A 20,386-nucleotide genomic window follows, 5' to 3' on the forward strand; every position below is an offset into this window, starting at 1 on the left:
TGGGGCTCTACCTCATGACCCTGAGATCAAGAGTTGCACGTTTTTCCGACTGAGCCAGTCTGGCACCTCATATGCTCAAATTCTAAAGCTGCTGGCCACATATCTATAAATTTATTTATTTATTTATTTGGAGACAGAGCACAAGTGGGAGAGGGCCAGAGGGAGCGAGAGAAAGAGAATATTAGGCAGTCTCCATGCTCAGTGTGAAGCCTGACACAGGGCTGGATCTCACAACCCTGAGTATCATGACCCGAGCTGAAATCAAGTGGGAAGCATAACTAACTGAGCCACCCAGGTGCCCCTAAATAATTTTTTTTTATAGGAGTTTTTTTTTTTTTTTAAGTGGAGAAGAAGTAAGCTACATTCTCCATAAATTCTCAAAGGTTGTTTTATTTTGTGAACCAATTCAGCCCACACCAGTTCAATAATGGTCATTAAACATTTTCCCTTATATACAGCCTTTTTTTTTTTTTTTTAAGGCAAAAGACATTCATTAACTCACAGAGTTTCTAAGGATTAGGAATCTAAGAGTGTCTTAGTGGTTCTAGGTCAAAGCCTCTCATGAGTGGCAGTCAAGTTGTCATCTCTATATATAACTTTTTAAAGTTATAAAACAAAGAATTGACTGCCCCTGCCAAAGTTAAATTTCATGATCATGGTGAAGTAAGCTCCATTACATTTGTTTACATTGAAAAACCAACAATCTATCACTAATTCTCACATTTTAGTGCATTTTTTTATGTAAAATACTTTCAAAATTGTCTAAATTACACAAACTTTACTTCTAACACTACATTTAAATATATCTGAAGTCCTACATAATTGAGTTCAATTTGCTAAAGCAAATGAGCCTAATCTTATGAAGATTTCCTGAGGCTTTAAAATAATCAATATTTTTTTATTTTATTTTTTATTTTATTTATTTATATGACAGAGAGAGACACAGCAAGAGAAGGAACAAAAGCAGGGGGAGTGGTAGAGGGAGAAGCAGGTTCCCCACTGAGCAGGGAGCCCAATGGGGCTTGATCTTCATGACCTAAGCCGCAGGTTCAGCATGCTTAACGACTGAGCTACCCAGGCGTGCTTATAATCAGTATTTTTTAAAGTAAAAAAAGACACAAAATCTGAATAGAGTATGCGCTAAATTATGCATTAACCATAGTTAATCATTAATCATAGATAATGAGCGAGATATATTATTCTTAGCCCCCTACTGAAGATCAAATTTGTTTCAATTTACTATTAGAAATTAAGTTAAATAAGCTAGGGACTTTATGTGTCTAACACTGAAAAAGGAAAAAACATTTCTTAACATCCTATCATAAAGGAAAAGTGATAGAGAAACTTCCCTTCATAAGCATGCCTCAAACATCCCCTACAGTGCCTTGATAAAAATGTATCATACAGGAAAACATAAGCTTTTAAATTAGATTCCTTATGGTATCTTTTCCATTTGAATAAATTACAATATGCCATGGAAGTCGCTGGAATTAATATTAATAGTTAATATTAATTTTTCAAGATTACTCCTAATACTAGTATTTATCATTATTACTACTTCTTTGTAAGAAATACTACATGGCATCCAGCTCCCTAAATACTTTACAATCAATCTCCTATCTCCCCTTTCCCCAAAATAGAATGTTGACTCTATTCCATTTAGCCAAAAGAAAACAGCAAACACATCTTTATGGTCTATTCTGGCAAATCAGTGTTTAGAAACCAATGCAACTGTTACTAATGGCTCAGAACCAAACACTGTAACAAAACACACTGAGTGGATCCTCCCTGTGTACATGCGCCCATTCATAATAACGTGATCCTCATACATGCATTCAAAATCTCAGTTTCTACTAAATACCAGAACACCTCTACATAATACACAGCATATAAGAAAACTGCCCTCTTTAATGTTCAAAGAAAGAACAATTTCTACAGCTAAGGATGAGAAGAGTTAATACCGGGATGCTGCCACCTATCAACTTTAATTCAAAGCAAAGTACAACTCAATGTCATTTTTACCTCTAATACTGCCACGCTGAAACAAAATTAACTTCACTGTGCGATAAAGTATGCTGGCATCCCAATGGATTATTTACTTCCCTGATTTGACATTACATATTTGTGGAGTCTTTTGTCCCTCTCACAGCATCCCAGAGTGTCAACAGCGTCTTAGTTAAGGCAAATGACGGGCAAATCCCTCAGGTCATTACTTCGCACCCTAAGTACCAAAAAGTCATGGCCTTCATGTCGTTACTACACAGCGAACACTGCATAGTCCCATTACCCCTTCTATTATATTTGGGGAGGTGGGGTGCGAAAGAAGCGCTCCGTGTATCCAGAGAACGCTGTGTTCAGTCCTGGTACCAGAAGCAGCACGAATACAAGTAATATGTGGGTCACCCACAGAGAGAGAAACAGTGGAAGCTTCGTGACCCTCCAAGTTCAGTGAAGACACCAAAAGCTTCTCAGGAAACAGGGCACAAGCCTTCGGGGAAAGGGGCAGAAGCAGGTCTCCTAGGTGGAGTGACTACCTCTGGCACAAGCCCAGGGCGTGGGCGACTGAGGAGTCGCTCGTACCCTTTCCCTCCGCACCAGGGTCGGTCACTCCGCGAGGGGTGCGGCCCAAGGAGGCGGTCAGGACTGGGAGAGGGCGGGGCCCGGGGCACCCCAGCGGCCCCCTGGGGGTTCGGGGGGGGTGTGTCCTACCTGGGCCGTGGCGGACGCAGGGATTTCGGGTGGAGGGCTCGGATCCAGCTCAGAGCCAGGACCCGCAGGGATCAACCCTCAGCAAGCGGGACCGCCGCCGCCTGCCCATCCCCCGCCGCCGACTGCGGCGGGACCCGAGCGCGGCTTCGAGGGCCGGCCGGCTTGGTAGTCCCCTCGGGTACCGTCCGCGTTTACTAGCGGCGGCGGCGGCTGCTGTAAATGCTGCTGCTGGCCGCCCCCAGCCGCTGCTCTTGTGCCAGCCCCTGCTCCCCCTCCTGCCGCCGCCGCCGCCTCGTCCCCACCGCTCCCATCGCCGCTGCGGCGACTACTGCAGCGCCCGCTGACCCGACCCGACGTTATTCTCCCCCTTCGCAACCCGACACAGCCTAGCCCACCTGCCCTGCCAGTACGCACGCCCACCTCTCCGCTACAGGTGCTGATTGGAGAGCGCGTCCCGGGCCCGCCACGTCGGTTGGCTGATACCATTGCCTATCACGAAGTGGGCGGAGAGTCAGGCCCGGAGCATCTCCGCCCCCCACCGGAGAATTGCCGCTATCTTCAGGTTTGCCTGAGAGAGCGAGTTACCGGGAAAGGAGCATCACAATGGCAGCGCGCATGTGCGCAGGAATTCTGGGCCTTGTAGTTCCAGCCGCAGCCGCAACTGCCCGCTGGTCCAGAGTCGAGAAGTAGAGCTTCTGAGACTAGTGGTTGGCGCACAGTGGTGTCCTCCTAGCTCAGTAGTTAACTTGCTTATAGGGGCATGATTGTGACCCCAGGACTGGGCTTTTGGGAAGAAAATCGGAGATACGTTGTCACATGACGAATTTACACCCTGAGATGGTCACGAAGAAGGGCCCCAAATCGTGAGGCCCTACCATGCCTCCTCCTCAGAACCGGAGCTGCCAGGATCTGACAAATTGGCTCTGTCCCCAGAACCGCCTAACGTGAAGCTAATCACCAGCCGGCACTAGGGAGAGGCCTAAAGGTATAAGGAGAAAAGGAGATGGAGACCTCCAGAAAAGAATACCGGCCTGGAGCCCGAAGTATTCTTACAGTTTTTGCAACCCATGAAGAATGAGATTACCTTCCGCTTTTCAAACACCATCAGCGAAGGGTTCAATGAGCATCCCCTGCGAGCACGGGCATGGGAACCTAAGCAAGAGAAGGCGGGAGTCCCTCTAAGACTTCCAAGGAAAAGCGAGGAGAGCAGAGCAATGAAGTTGTGTGGGATAAATTTGTATTAGGCGTTGATTATGTCAAGTTCTTTGGTGAAGAGGAATCCTTAAGATTAAACCGCTCCCATCCACCACTTTACAGAAGAAAATCTCAAAGAGGTTTAACAACTTTCCAAGGCTATAAAACTAATGATTGACAGTACTAAAACTCAGGTCTCTTAAACTTACTTCTGTGTCTAATGCCTTTTTTTTTTTTTTTTCAACTTAATAATCAAAATGACGCCCAGGAGTCTGCCAAGGACTGAAAATATGCAATGACTTGTGAGCTTCGTTTTACTTTTTTTTTTTTTTAAGATTTTTTTTTTTTTTTTTTTTTTTGACAGATCACGAGTAGGCATAGAGGCAGGCAGAGAGAGAGAGGAGGAGGAGGCAGGCTCCCTGCTGAGCAGAGAGCATGATGCGGGACTCGATCCCAGGACCCTGAGATCATGACCTGAGCTGAAGGCAGAGACTTTAACCACTGAGCCACCCAGGCGCCCCAGCTTCGTTTTACTTTTAATCTTTTTCTTCACTTAAATGACATTCTGATTAAAGCTGATTAATTAAGAGTATGGAAAGGTTAAATATAAATCCTATATTCAGTCTCAAAACTGTTACAGAATCTGTTTCTTCTTGTTGAGGAAATGCCACAGCTTCTGGACATTCTTAAAAAACAAACAAACAAACAAACAAACAAACAGCAGATACCTCGACTGTCTGTCATGTCTAGATCCTTGGGTGAAAAACAGGACAAAGTGTACATTAAAGGCAATTAATGATGCAGCTCATCTTGTTCTGTTCAAACTTAAAGAAGATGCCAACTTGTCTCCTTTCCACTGATTAAAACCACAAGTTGTTTTTCCCATTACTTTGTCTCACAGAATATATTTCACTTCACAATATTGGCTGGGCGAATAATTTTAATTGGGAGGGATTAGGGTTCCTGCAAATGCTTTCCTTTAAGATTAAAGAAGTTTATAGGGGAAAAAAATCCAAATTCCCTGAAATTATATCTAGCAATATTTCAAATAACTATTCTCTGTTCAAAGAGAATATTTTTCACTCAGCAAATTCAGTGTTCAAGCTACCCAGATATAATGTCTGTTATCATTGATAAGGTTTCTGTTTGTTTGTTTGTCTGGGGGGTTTTGTTTTGTTTTGTTTGTTTTTTAGAGGGAAGAGAGCGCTTGACAGCTGGAGGTGGGAGGGGTGGGGAGGGGCAGAGAGAGAGGAAGAGAGAGAATTTTTTTTTAAGATTTTATTTATTTATTTGACAGACGGAGATCACAAGTAGGCAGAGAGGCAGGCAGAAAGAGAGAAGCAGGCTCCCTGCTGAGCAGAGAGCCCGATGTGGGACTCAATCCCAGGACCCTGGAATCATCACCTTAGCCGAAGGCAGAGACTTTAACCCACTGAGCCACCCAGGCGCCCAAGGGAGAGAATCTTAAGCAGGCTCCACTCTCAGCACAGCAGAGGCCTGGGGGCAGAGGGGCTCCATCCCACAATCCTGAGATCATAACCTGAGCCAAAATCAAGAGTCTGTTGCTTAACTGACTGAGTGACCCAGGCATCCCAGTAAGGATTTTGATTAATGTATTCACAGAATTACTATTTTATTTATTTTAAATGAATCAGTAGATACACCTGGATTCTCCAAATATGGACAGATGATTATTCTGATTGTTATTTTATAACCGACTCCATTTGCAAATCCATGAAGGGTTAAGATAAATAGAAGAGTATATGAGAAAGAAAACCAGTAGCTGCATATAAAGAATGAATTTTTATTTTAACCAACTGAGCCACCCAGGCGTCCCTTTTTTTTTTTTAACAGGACCTGTGAGTCCTATGGGATATAGGATGGAAACCACCCTCAACGTCTTCCTCTCCCTAAACTAGTGAATTTTTATTTTAATGCAGTGCAGAGAGAAGTGTTCTATGAGGAGGATCTTGAGAATAGGGCAACAGTGTATCTCAGAGCAGGAAGTGTAAGATTGAATATATAGTGAAAGTTAATGCCACAGGAGTGGGAAGCCTAGGATAAGGGACTGCTCAAGGAAAACAGCTTCCCAGGTCTCCCTTTTTTCTCTGATCTTTTCCATTTAAGAAGTATTGGGCTGTCCCAAGAGGTATTTGTTCAGTTAAGATAATGGCAAAGTAATGTATTATTCAAGAGCTGGCACTGGAATTCTGGAATCCCTTTTGAGATCAATTGATCTATTATGAGTTTTTTTTTTTTTTTTTAATAAATAGGGTAGCAAGTCTCCACAGCGAGCCCCCAGTGATCTCTACCTCCTGGTATCTTCACCCTTGTGGAGTCCCTCCATACTGAATTGGGCCGACCTGTGTAACTAATAGGCTTTTTCAGAAATTATAGTGTGTAAATTCCAAGACTAGGTCATCAAAGACTTTGCAGCTTCTGCTTTATGCTCTCGTGGATCACTTACAGGGAAGCCATTTGCCATAGTAGCAGGATGCTTAAGCAGGCGGCCCTTAAAAGTGGCCACCTGGCAAGGAACAGAGGCATTACATAGATAATCAACACCAGTCTGTCAACCATGTTAATGAACCGTTCCTGAAAACAGATCCTCCACCCCTTCAGATGACTACAGGCCCAGCTGGCATCTTGACTGCCACCTTGTGAGCTACCCCAATCCAGAACCACCTAGTAAGCCATTCCCAAAATCCAGACCCACAGAAACTATGTGATATGATAAATGTTTACTATTACTTTAAGCACTCAGTTTTGGGGGACAATTTGTCATGCAATAATTCATAACTAATACAGTAAGATTTATGAAAATAATAGAATGAGAAATGATTTAAGTCTAGGGATATCTGCCCTGGATACTTGAATCTGAAAGAATGAGACTTTCATCCTAGGACCAGTCTTAGCATATTCAAAGATAATGAGCAAATTTCAGATTTATACTGATTCCCCACCCAGAACATAATGTCCCTTTCAACCAGCTTCTTTTCTCCCAATGCAGAATAAATAACATATTTGAGAACATTTTTTCTTTCTCCTTTTCTCCATTTGTGGCCTCCTCTACCCATCTTTAGACACCCATTGATTTAACACGTTCTAAATTTCCCCTAATCTAAACAGGAAACAATCTAGATGGGTTATTTGTATCATTATCAAAAGGACTGCAGGGGATGGGATGCCTGGGTGGCTCAGTTGGTTAAGTGCTCATGTCATGATCCCAGGATCCTGGGATAGAGCCCCACATCAGGCTCCTTGTTCAGTGGGGTGCCTGCTTCTCTCTCTGCCTGCTTCTCCCCCTGGCTGTGCTCTCTCTCTTTCTGACAAAGAAAATCTTTGAAGTAAAAATGGACAACAGAGGTGACTGCATGGCTCAGTCGGTTGAGCAACGGACTCTTGGTTTCAGGTCCGGTCATGATGTCAGAGCTGTGATCTCAGGGTCCTGAGATTAAATCCCACATCCCGTGTCCAGCTCGGTGCTCACTGAGGAGTCTGCTTATCCGTCTCCCTTCCTACCCTTCTAACCAACCCCCAACTCAAATAAATAAATAAAATTGTCAAAAAAAAAAAAAAAAAGACAACACCACAAACACCACAGTATTAACCAGTGTGCAAGTCAAGGAAAAGAGACCCCTTTTCCCTTTTGCTTTCCATCTCTCCCTTCAGAAACAAATCTCATCTTGTACACCTGATACCAGTATAATGTTATGTCAATTATACCTCAAAAACAACAACAAATCTCAGAATCATATATTTTAAATGGGTGGATTGTGTGATATGTGAATTATACCTCAATAACTCTGTTTCTGCACAGTCCTTTGAAACACGAACAATAGTGGACTGGTGCTCAAGTGATTCCACAAACCAGGAAACAGCCCCATATTTTAAATTTTTCATCAGTCTTACGAGTTTCTATTTGAATCTTGCTTGACCCATTAAATGAAAAATTTTAGAGCCTATTTATGCCAACTACTCTGCTAGGTACCGGGGAAACAAACATGAATAAACTCAGGGCTCGTTTCAACAAACACGTAAACCCTACTACAATGCATTGTAACAACTCCTATGAAAGAGGTATATTCTGTAGCACACATAGATGCTCTAGAACAGGAGTCAGTAAACCATAGCCTACAGGCCGGTCCTCTGAGAGCTTGGCGTCTTGAAGCCAGTGTCAGCTGCGTTCTCATTTTGACAGAGATTCTTAATACCATATGTATTAACTACGTCAAGTATTTGTGTTTTTGAAAACTGCAATCCTTATTTTGTTGTGAGAGGATTTATTTATTTTGATATTTTTTAAAATTTCAAAAATAAGAGAAATCTGGAAATAAGGCAAGGTAATCTCAATTTTGAGTGTTTGAATCTATTGTTTTTTTTTTTTTAAAGATTTATTGGGGCGCCTGGGTGGCTCAGTGGATTAAAGCCTCTGCCTTTGGCTCAAGTCATGATCCCAGAGTCCTGGGATCAAGCCCCGCATCGGGCTCTCTGCTCAGCAGGGAGCCTGCTTCCCTTTCTCTCTCTGCTTGCCTCTCTGCCTACTTGTGATCTCTGTCAAATAAATAAATAAAATCTTTTAAAAAAATAAAAATAAAAAAAGATTTATTTATTAGAGAGAGCAAGTGAGCGGGGGAAGGGACAGAGAGAGAGAATATCCAGGCAGACTCCTGCTGACCACAGAGCCCATTTCGGGGCTGGATTCCACGACCCATGAGGTCAGGACGTGAGCAGACACCAAGAGTCCAACACTCAACCAACTGAGACACCCAGGACCCCTGTATCTATTATCTTTTAACATATTGAATATCAATTTGTGTTTGATGATGATTAAAATAGAGCACAATACCAGGGAAGATGAACACTTATTAGAACTAGTAAAATTAGAAAAGAAACTAAATGTTTGCATTTACAAAATACTGTTATTTCTTGATGTACTTCCTGTTTATGCCTAACTTTTATGAAATATGAAACAACTATACCATTGAATGGTAACAGTTAACGTTTTCCAAGTTTTATTCCCTTGGAACAGTTAGTTCTATACATATTTGGTCAGCCTTCTAGGTTTCTTCTTTGTTGCAGGGTCATTCATTAACACAGCATGGTTGTATACTTAAAATTTTCAAATGTGGAAATGGTGAGGTAATGTTGTGATTCCCGATGTGTGGCTTTGACAGTCTGCAAAAAGTTCGATGATTTTCAGTCTGGTGATTTTCAGTCTGGTCCAGCAATAAGCTTCTGGAAACACTGGGCAACTTTCTCTGATTTTCAGGCTCCACTGCCAGAAGACTGACTGGCCGGGGGTGCTAATAGCGCACCCTAGTAACCATAGTGTTCCACTGCCACCTGTATTGAAATGTCAAACGGTCTTTTTTTTTTTTTTTTTTTTTTAAGATTTTATTTATTTATTTTGATAGAGCAGAGGAGACGGAGAGGCACTTTCCCTGCTTAGCACAGAGCCCAATGCAGGACTAGATCCCTGGAACCTGGACCTGAGCCAAAGGCAGTTGCTTGATTGACTGAGCCACTCAGGTGCCCTGAATGGTCTCTTTTTCTATCTTACTGATCAAAGGAGGCTATCCAGTGGATAAGAATTTTTACAATTTTGGGGCGCCTGGGTGGCTCAGTGGGTTAAGCCTCTGCCTTCAGCTCAGGTCATGATCCCAGGTCCTGGGTTCGAGCCCCGCATCGGGCTTTCTGCTCAGCAGGGAGCCTGCTTCCTCCTCTCTCTCTGTCTGCCTCTCTGCCTACTTGTGATTTCTCTCTGTCAAATAAATAAATAAAATCTTTAAAAAAAAAGAATTTTTACAATTTTTAGAAACCTGTTGATGATGGTGACAAAGATGATCTTAAAAAACGTTTTTCTGGGGGCGCCTGGGTGGCTCAGTGGGTTAAAGCCTCTGCCTTCAGCTCAGGTCATGATCCCAGGCTTCTGGGATCAGGCCGGCATTGGGCCCTCTGCTCAGCAGGAAGCCTACTTTCCCCCACCCTCTCTGCCTGCCTCTCTGCCTACTTGCGATCTCTCTCTCTCTGTCAAATAAATAAATAAAATCTTCAACCCACAGTTTCAGGTTCTCTTTCTTTCTCTCTTTTTAAAAGATTTTTATATATTTGACAGAGAGAGAGAGCAAGTACAAGCAGTGGGAGCAGTAGGCAGAGGGAGAGGGAGAAGCAGGATCCCCAGCTGAGCTGGGAGCCCAACTTGGGGCTTGATCCCAGGACCCTGGGATCATGACCTGAGCCGAAGGCAGAGACCCAACCAACTGAGCCACCCAGGGGCCCCTTCTCTCTTTCTTTTGTCATTTGATCCTGCCCCTAATTAGAATGATCTTCTCTCATGGATGAAATCCACAAGGAAGAGCATACAGAGCAAGAAGGCAAGAGGGCAAGATTGGAACCTGGAGAAAAGCTAACATTTAAAAGGAAGATGGTGGGACAAAAATCCAGAAGAGGCCACTGGTTGAGGTAACTTAACCTGCTTGAGCTGAAGGCTCAGCTTTCCACATCACTTGCTACACAGTGCTTATGCCTGCCTTAAGACTTCTCTTGGAAGGATCTTACAAAGGCTTATTTTCAGCTGCCTCCACCCTATTCTCTCCTGACAATAAAAATGCTCATCCACTCTGACTAAAAATATCAGAAGGAGGATTTGGCAGACCATTCTTTTTCCCCCTGATTTCGTTGTTTGGTGTACTTATTTGTTTAATGGAAAATAGATTCGCATGGTTCAACATTTGAAAAGTACTGAAACAGTATATTGTGAAGAGTGAGCTTCTTTCCCATGCATGATTCCCAGCCACTCGGTGTACTTACTCCAATTACTGGTTTCTTGTGTAGCTTTCTCACCCATCTGCAAACAAATACAGATATCAGTTCTTTTTCTTTAGACAAATAGCAAGCAACCAGCACTTTATGCCCTCTTCTACAACTTTCTTTTTTCATTAATATTTTCTTAGAGTTTCTTCAATATTAGTGCATTAAAAAAAAGACAAGCGCAGAGAATCAATTATCATACAGTTTCACTTACTTATGGAGCATGGGGAATGACACAGAGGACATTGGGTGAAGGAGAGAAGTGAGTTGGGGGAAATCAGAGGGGGAGATGAACCATGAGAGACTGTGGACTCTGAGAATTAAACTGAGGGTTTTGGAGGGGAGGTGGGTGGGGGGTTGGGAGCCTGGTGGTGGGTATTGTGGAGGGCACGTATTGCATGGAGCACTGGGTGTGGTGAATGAAAAATGAATCTTGGAACACTGAGAAAATAAAATTTAAAAATAAAAGAAAAAAAGAAAAAAATCTGCCTCATTCTTTTTGATGATTGTATAATATTTATTTGGAAATAAGATTCTAAAATAGACTATTCTTTGGAATAGTTTTAGATTTACAGGAAAATTGCAAAGGTACTACAGAGAGTTTGCATGTATCCTCTCATCCAGGTTTCCCTATTATTAACAGCTCATGTTTGTATGGCACCTCTGTTCAATTAATGAAATATTGATTCATTATTGTTAACTGAAATTCATAGTTTATTCAGATTTCCTTAGTTCTTACCTAATTTTGTTTTCTGCTCTAGGATCCCATTCAGAGCACCATGTTCTATTTACATGTTATTTCTTTAGGGTTTCCTTGGCTGTGTCAGCCTTGGTTTTGATGGTTTTGACAGTTTTGAGGAGTACTGGCTAAGTTTTTGAGGGATGCCCCTCTTTTGGAATTGGTTTGTTTTCCTTGTTATTAAAGGTTTGGGGGAGGAAAGGCATATAAGTTGCCATTTTATCACAGCATATCCAAGATACCTCCCACCAGCACGATTTATCCCTACTGATATTGACCTTGATCACCTGGCTGAACTAGGATTTATCAGTTTTCTCCACTGTAAAGTTATTCTTTTTTCTTCTTTTTATACTGTATTCTTTGGAAGGAAGTCACTATAGCTCATATTTAAGGAGTAGAGATGAAATGGAAAAGTTTAATTACCTATTAAAGTTATTCTTTTTTCAAAGATTTATTTATTTATTTGAGAAAGAGAGAGAGAGCATGAGCAGGAGGGGCAGAGGAAGAGAGAAACTTAAGCAGACTCCAAACTGAGCGCAGAGCCTGATGTGGGGCTCAATCTCACCACCCTGAGATCATGAAACCAAGACTTGGATGCAGAACTGCCATGCCACCCAGGCACCCCATGTTAAAGTTCTTCTTACAAACTGGCTAAAAGTCAGAGCATAGCTGGTTGCAAAGGAAGGGAAGAACCTCCCCCTCTCCCCGCAAAAATAACCTGGAGCCATGTTTTAGAGGCTCTTGAGTTTCATGAGCCACTGAAGATTTTTAGGTTACTACTGAGTAGACATGTAACAACTAGAGATATTACCAGATCTGTCCTTAGGAAGATTAAATTTGTGATGATATGCAGAATTAATTCAAGAAAGTAAGAAACTAGAGAAAGAAGACCAACCAAGAGGTCATTGCAACTGTTCTGGCAATGATGGAAGAAGGACCTGAAATGGGGAGGTGAGAGTATACAGCAGAGAATAATCAGAAGAAACAATTGATGAGACTTGGCCAGTTTGCCAAGCCATTTCCTGTGGAAGAAAGAGTCAAAGATAATTTAGATGTCAAAACTGCATGACTTGGACAATAGTGGTATCTTTAGCAGAAGTAAAAAATCAGGAAGAAGAATTGGTTTGGGGCTGAGGATGGGATTGATTTTTAGACTCTGAGCTCGAAGGTCCAGCAGCACTACCAGGTAAAAAGTTGGAAATGCAGGGCTGATGTCAGGAATGGACACATACATTGGAAAATTTTTCACCTAGAGATGAAATCAGAGCTCTAAACCATGAGGCATCCACTAAGGTGATGAGACAAGGGTAGGGTTCAGGGCAAAAGGAAGAAAGACCAACAGCAAAGGGGGGGAGTGGTAGAAGGAGGCAGTCCTTGGGCTGTTGAGGCTTTGGGTGAGCTCAGTGAGTTACTCTCCCCAAAAGTCATCTGCTCTCATCTTTTTGCATAATTCATTCAAATTTTCTGCTTTTGTCACCTCTCCTACTGAGGTCTTCTGTTGTTTTCTAAGTTAGTATGAACTTATTATTTTACTATCATCCAGAGGTAGTTTACTTTCCAGTTCATCTATATTGCTTACCAAGGGCCACATCAACTATGACTACAATTTATTTATTTATTTATTTATTTATTTATTTATTTATTTATTTGACAGACAGAGATCATAAGTAGACAGAGAGGCAGGCAGAGAGAGAGGAGGAAGCAGGCTCCCCACTGAGCAGAGAGCCCTATGGGGGCTCGATCCCAGGACCCTGGGATCATGACCCAAGCAGAAGGCAGAGGGTTAACCCACTGAGCCACCCAGGCACCCCTATGACTACAATTTAATCAGTTCTGGAAGCTGGCATCAACAACTTGTGACCTGTCTTGATTGACGCTTGTTTATAAGAAAAGAAGTTTTAGGGGTACCTGGGTGGCTCAGTCAGTTAAATAACTGTCTTTGGCTCAGGTCATGATCCCAGGGTCCCGGGATGGAGCCCAGCAGCAGGCTCCTTGCTCAGTAGGAAGACTGCTTCTCCCGCTCCCTCTACCTGCTGCTCTGCCTGCTTGCGCTATCTCTGTGTCAAATAAATAAATAAAAATTCTTAAAAAAAAAAAAAAAACAGAAGAAAAAGAAAAAAAAGTTTTAGTAACTGATCTTGCATTCATTGAATTGCATTATTTTCATTTCATATTTCACATTGAACCCAATAGTTTCATTTGTTTCAAGTTCTTTTTGTTAACAGTTTAATAACATTTGTTAAGATGTTCTTTTTAGTACCTTCTGGAGATGAATTTCCCCTGAAGGAAATGTCTGTCCTTAGAATGGCTTGAAATATGTGCACATTTTTATTGATTGGTTTACTGAAATCACACTTGATGTGGACTAAGTGGAGCCAGACATATTTTATTTTCTAAAAATCAATTCTTCTCCACTCCAATTGCTACTTTCCTAGCTTAGGTCACCCTCTTCTTATCTACATTAGTTCAGGAGCCTTTTAACTGGCCTTCCCTGGTGTCTTTATTTTTTTCACATTATAGCCAGAGAGCTTTTGCTAAATGTGAATTTGACCACATTATTCATCTCTGAGAAAATACTAGTGGTTCCTCATTGTCCTCAGCATCTCTTACAAAACTCTCCCTGGTCATTTTCCACTCTTGCTATTAAGTTACCACACTCTATACCCCAGCTCATTCAGTAAGAGAAGAGGAGGAATAAGACACAAATCCTGGAAGGTAAGAGAAAAAAAGATATTTATCTTTCACATAGTAACTCTCAAAAGCATCTAAAAAAAGGATTACAATTAATATGACGGTGAGCTACCATTACACACCCACCAGAATGTCTACAATTGAAAAGACAGACAATACCAAGTGTTCACAAGAATATGGGGCAAGAGGAACTTTGGGACAATGTTTGACAATTTCTTCAAAGATTAAATAAACACGGATCAGTACACACACACACACACACACACACACACACACACACATATATTTCATTACATATCTCATTATATATGTCACTAAATATGTACACATACATATACATCTAGTCATATACACACGTACATATAGTCTCCAAAAGAAATGAATATATATTATCTAAAGCAAAACACTTGTAAGGGTGCCTGGGTGGTACAGTCAGTTAAGTTTTGGCTCAGGGCATGATCTCAGGGTCGTGAGATAGAGTCCTACATTGGGTTCTGCGCTTCACAGAGTCTGCGAGAGAAAATCCCCAAGCCAATTCCCTGCAGAGTATGGAACCCAACAGGGGGCTTGATCCCAGGCCCCCGAGATCATGACCTGAGCTGGAATCAAGAGTTGGCCTCTTAACCGAGTGCACCACCCAGGCTCCCCTGTAAGAATGTTCTTAACAGTTTTATTAATAATAGCCCCAAATTATAAACAACCAAATGTCTATCAACAGGAGAGGGGATACATTTTCTGTATTCCTATAATGAAGAACACAATAAAAGAAAAGAACTACTGGTACATACAACAACATGGGTGAATCTCATAGGTAAAAGAAGCTACACATAAAGTGCACACACTGTATGATATGATGGATGGACATAGGAGTATGTGCACAAAGTGGGAAGATTTTTGCTTTAGATATGAATGTCTGCCAGAAAGTATCTATTACAGAAAAGGTTACGAACAAGGAAGCAATCAAAACCACTTAGACCTTAGGCCCCTCTGGCAGCTGACACAGTGGGCACGGAATGGAGAGATGAAGGGTAAGCATGGAGCCAACCAACAGCATGGACTTCCACTTAACAAGACCATTAGAGCTACTGCCATGTCCACCCTGCCAGTAACGGGTCCATTGCTTTATTGACAGGGCATTGCTCTTCAAGGAGATCAACCAGCTACTTGGTGTCAAGTTGATTTCACTGGGATGATTCTATTCTAGAAGAATCAGTGCTTCACTCTCACACGATTGGGCATCTCTTCAGGGTCTAAGTATTCCTTTCCTGCCCACAGAGCTTCAGGTAGCACTGCTATCTGGGGGCTCATAGGGTACCTGTTCCATTACCATGGGATTCCACACAACATATCATGCATGCAGTCAGCTTACACATCACAGCTAAGGAGGTGCAGGAGTGGGGCCATGACAGAGGGATCTAATGGCTGCCTTGCATACTGCATCGTTCAGGAGCAGCTGGGCTGACAGAATGTTGGGATGACCCGTGGAAGTTGCAGTTCAGGTATCAGCTTAGAGGCAATGCTCTGGGGCGGGGTGGGGGGGGGTGGTTGCCATCCTCCAGGATATTCAGTATTTGCACTGAATTGGAAACCTTTATATAATGCTTTGTTTCCAAAAGGAAGTATGCCTGGGGTTCAGGGCCAAGCAGTGGCTCCACTCATCATCACTCCCAATAGTTCCCTGGAGGACTCTATGCTTCCTGTCCCGGCAACTCTGAACTCTTCAGAGATAGAGGTCTTAGTCCCGAAAAGGGGCTCACTCCTGCCAGAGGACTTGGAAAATATCTTACTGGACTATAAACTCTGGACGCAGCTTGGGCCTTTGGTATTGCATATAACCTGGGACTAGTGAACAAGAAGAAGAGGCACCATCTTGGCCAGGCTAATTGGCATTGATCAGCAGGAGAGTGTAAGAGCTGTGTTAGACAAAGAGAGGACTGCTTGTGGAATTCAGATGATCTGCTTGGGCCCTTCTTGGTACTCCCTTGCCCAGTTGTAATTGAACAGATTAGTGCAGCAATCCTTTTATGTTCCCAAATCTGACTCATTGTCCGCTTACTATAGGACCCAACTAACACGCTATGTTGTTTGGGTCTTCTATATCCTTACAAATTTTTTGCCTACTTTATCCAGGTTTGGGAGATATTTGTTAAAGAGTCTTTATTAATGCGTCTATGTATCTTTAAAAGTTGCTGCTCTATTACAAGTCGTCCTCAGCTTGTGTTGTTCCTAGAGGCAAAATTTTCAGTTACCTTGTTTTATTATTTATTTTATTTTTTTTTAAGATTTTATTTATTTGACACAGAGAGAGAGAGAGATCTCAAGTAGGCAGAGCAGCAGGCAGAGAGAGAGAGGGGGAAGCAGGCTCCCTGCTGAGCAGAGAGCCGGATGTGGGGCTTGATCCCAGGACCCTGAGACCGTGACCTGAGCCAAAGGCAGAGGCTTAACCCACTGAGCCACCCAGGCACCCCAAGTTACCTTGTTTTAAATAAACACCAGTCCCTCAACCACAATGGTTCAAATTTCATTTAAGATGGCACATTAATTGTAATTGCATAAAGTGTGAACTCTGCAGCTAGTCGCTCCCTTCGCACATCACTAAATAATGCTTGTCACGATCAGAGGTCAATTATGTCACTTCTTTCAAAGTCTGTTGGTGAGTTCAGGGACAGGGAGCAAAACATGTAGTTGTGCTGTCTCCTTGTCTCCCAGTGATAAGCCCATGAGATATTTGACAAAAATTGATAAGCAAAAGAGGGAATTGGCCAACAAAGAGAAAAGTGCCAAAGACACTGAAGTGATAATGCCAGAAGTGAAATTTGGGTCACCTATAAATGTCATAGAAGTTATACAGGGCTTATTCTAGAAGAAATATACACTGTGGGATTGTTGACACTGCTTCTGCTTGAGAAACTCTTGATACGCAGTCAGAGGAACTTCGTGAATACACACTTATTGAAATAAATAAGTGGTTATGGCTAACATCCCGGAAAAAACAATGCTGGCACAAAACTTCACATGAAAGGAACTCCTGGAAGTATTTCACAAGGATATGAAACACAAAGGATACAATGCTGGAAGCTGACTCAAACTTAAAAGAATGACAATTTGCTAAGGCATAGAAAAGAGACTCACTCTGTATCATAAATTACACAAAGAAGGCAAGCACTCTTGATGTTTTTTTCTTCCTAAGTTTCTTAAAATAAATGGAGCACTTTAATTTTTAATGTTTCTAATGTTATAAATCACACTGTGCTCAATAAATGTTAGTTTCACTATTTTCATTTCCCTATACATTTATTAGAGTTTGTTTCCACGACAATTTGTAAAGACCATGGAATAATCACAATCTTTCCCATATTATTTTTTTAAAGATTTTTTTTTTTTTTTTTTTTTTGACAGAGAGAAATCACAAGTAGGCAGAGAGGCAGGCAGAGAGAGAGGAGGAAGCAGACTCCCTGCTGAGCAGAAAGCCCGATGCAGGGCTCGAACCCAGGACCTGGGATCATGACCGGAGCCGAAGGCAGCGGCTTAACCCACTGAGCCACTCAGGCGCCCCTCTTTCCCATATTATTAAGAATGTTTTGTTTGGTTTCAGTTTGCATTACCATACAAAGTGAGGTCTGCCTCTATTTGTTCCAATTTCTCTACATCCTATTGCCAACATGTGCATCTTATTAATAACCATCATAGTGGGTGTGAAGTGGTTTCTTATTGTGGTTTTGATTTGTATTTCCCTAATGACTAATGACATAGAGCATCTTCTCAAGTACTTATTAGAAATTTGCATATCTTCTTTGGAGAAATATCCAAATATTTTGCCCCTTTAAAAATTACTCTCAACACCATCAACAGAATACACACACACACACACACACACACACACACACACACACAAAGAGATTCATTTTTTTATCTTTTAAGATTTTTAATTTATTCATTTGAGGGAGAGAGAAAAAGAGGAAGTGAGAGCATGAGCAGCGGGGAGTGTTAAGAGAGGGGGGAGCAGGGCGCCTGGGTGGCTCAGTGGGTTGAGCCGCTGCCTTCGGCTCAGGTCATGATCCCAGGTCCTGGGTTCAAGCCCCGCGTCGGGCTTTCTGCTCAGCAGGGAGCCTGCTTCCTCCTCTCTCTCTGCCTGCCTCTCTGTCTACTTGTGATTTCTCTCTGTCAAATAAATAAATAAAAATCTTAAAAAAAAAAAAAGAGGGGGGGAGCAGACTCTCCACTGAGCAGGGAGCTCGATGTGGGGCTCCATCCCAGGACTCTAGGACCATGACTTGAGTCAAAAGGCAGATGCTTAACCAACTGAGCCACCCAGGCGCCCCACATGAGATTTATTATAGGAATTGCCTCATGTGGTTATGGTTGCTGAGAAGTCCCACTACCAGCAGTCTGCAAAAGAACCAGGAAAAGTTGGTGGTATAATTCAGTCCGAGTCCAAAGGTCTGAGATCCAGAAGCTCCAAAATCTGAGAGTAGGAGAAGATAGACAGCCCCGCTCAGAGAGGGAAGGAAATAATCCTTCCTCTACATTTTGGTTCCATTTGGACCCCCAGTGGATTGATGAAGCCCACCCACAGATCTCTTTGTGGTGAGGACGATCTCTCTGCTCAGTTACTGAATCAAATTCTCATCTTTTCCAGAAATACCCTCACAGATACACCCAGAAATTATGTTGTACCAGCTATCCAGGCATCCCTTAGGCCAAATTAATATATAAAATTAACCAGCACAGTTATGTTCTTTTTTAAATGAGATGGGGGAGGTGCTTGTCAAATAGACAGGGATGGGTCAAGAAAATGTTTTTAGCTTCATAGCTCAGACTTACTTCTTCTATTTTTAATGTCAAGTACTCAGTATTCTCATGTAATTACATCTTTAAATGCAGCATTTTGCTAATAGATTTTTTCTCCAAATTTTTATTTACATTCTAGTTAACATATAGAGTAATATTGGTTTCAAGAGTAGAATTTAGTGATTTATCACTTACATAAAACACCCAGTGCTCAACATATCAAGTGCCCTCCTTAATACCCATCACCCATCTACCTATCCCTCACCCACCTCCCTCCCACCAACTCTGTTTGTTCTCTACCATTGATGGATCATAGGGTAGTTCTGTTTTTAACTTTTTGAGGAACCTCCATACTAATTTCCAGAGTGGCTGCACCAGTTTGCATTCTCACCAACAGTGTAGGAGGGTTCCCCTTTCTCCGCACCCTTGCCAGCATCTACTGCTTCCTGTGTTGTTGATTTTAGCCATTCTGACTGGTGTGAGGTGGTCTCTTGTTGTGGTTTTGATTTCCATTTCCTTGATCAGTGAGGTTGAGCATCTTTTCATGTGTTGTTACCATCTGGATGTCTTCTTTGGAAAAGTGTCTTTTGGTCGTCTGCCCATTTCTTAGCTGGATTATTTGGTTTGGGGGTTTTGAATTTGATAAGTTCTTTTTTTTTTTTTAAAGATTTTATTTATTTATTTGTCAGAGAGAGAGAGGGAGAGAGAGTGAGCACAGGCAGACAGAATGGCAGGCAGAGGCAGAGGGAGAAGCAGGCTCCCCGAAGAGCAAGGAGCCCGATGTGGGACTCGATCCCAGGATGCCGGGATCATGACCCGAGCCGAAGGCAGCTGCTTAACCAACTGAGCCACCCAGGCGTCCCTGAATTTGATAAGTTCTTTATAGATTTTGGATACTAGCCCTTCAACTGATATGTCATTTGCAAATTATCTTCTCCCATTCCAAAAGCTGCCTTTAGTTTTGTTGATTGTTTCCTTCACTGTGCAGTTTTCTATCTTGATGAAGTCCTGGTACATTTTTGCCTTTGTTTTCCTCCCGTCTGGTGAGGTGTCTAGTGAGAAGTCACTACACCCGATGGCAAAGAGGCTGCTGTCTTGTTCTCCTCTAGGATTTTAATGGATTTCTGTCTCACATTTAGGTCTTTCAACCATTTTGAATTTAACAATAGGTTATATATCACTCATGCATACAATTTGAACTTTCTCTCTTACCCAGTAATAGTATTACTGGATTCTCAATCTGGTTTCTGTTTTTAGCAGTTTTCCATGGGGTGGGTGAGGCTTTTTCTGTAATGAAGGCAGTATTTAATGGTTATTTATAAGAATGTAGAGGACTTAGACTGCCAGCACCTTGTTTCTCTTAAGACTGAGCAGTTTTTCACTTATGCTCACAGCATGTGAAGACTTTGATCAGCTCTGCTGGTAATCCTCAGTCCTGAGTGTCCAGGT

At 42.2% G+C, this 20,386-nt stretch overlaps 1 protein-coding gene across 1 annotated transcript in view; it reads right to left on the reverse strand.

Annotated features, from left to right (window-relative positions):
* Positions 1-3,055, reverse strand: part of TTBK2 (tau tubulin kinase 2) — a 164,225-nt gene extending 161,170 nt beyond the window's left edge. The window contains exon 1 of the mRNA XM_047738246.1: positions 2,710-3,055. The gene's annotated coding sequence lies outside the window, so the exon portion shown is untranslated. The remainder of the gene's footprint in view (positions 1-2,709) is intronic.
* Between the last annotated feature and the right edge of the window lie 17,331 nt (positions 3,056-20,386).

Source organism: Lutra lutra, chromosome 7, assembly GCF_902655055.1.
Source record: "Lutra lutra chromosome 7, mLutLut1.2, whole genome shotgun sequence".
Classification (NCBI taxonomy): domain Eukaryota; kingdom Metazoa; phylum Chordata; class Mammalia; order Carnivora; family Mustelidae; genus Lutra; species Lutra lutra.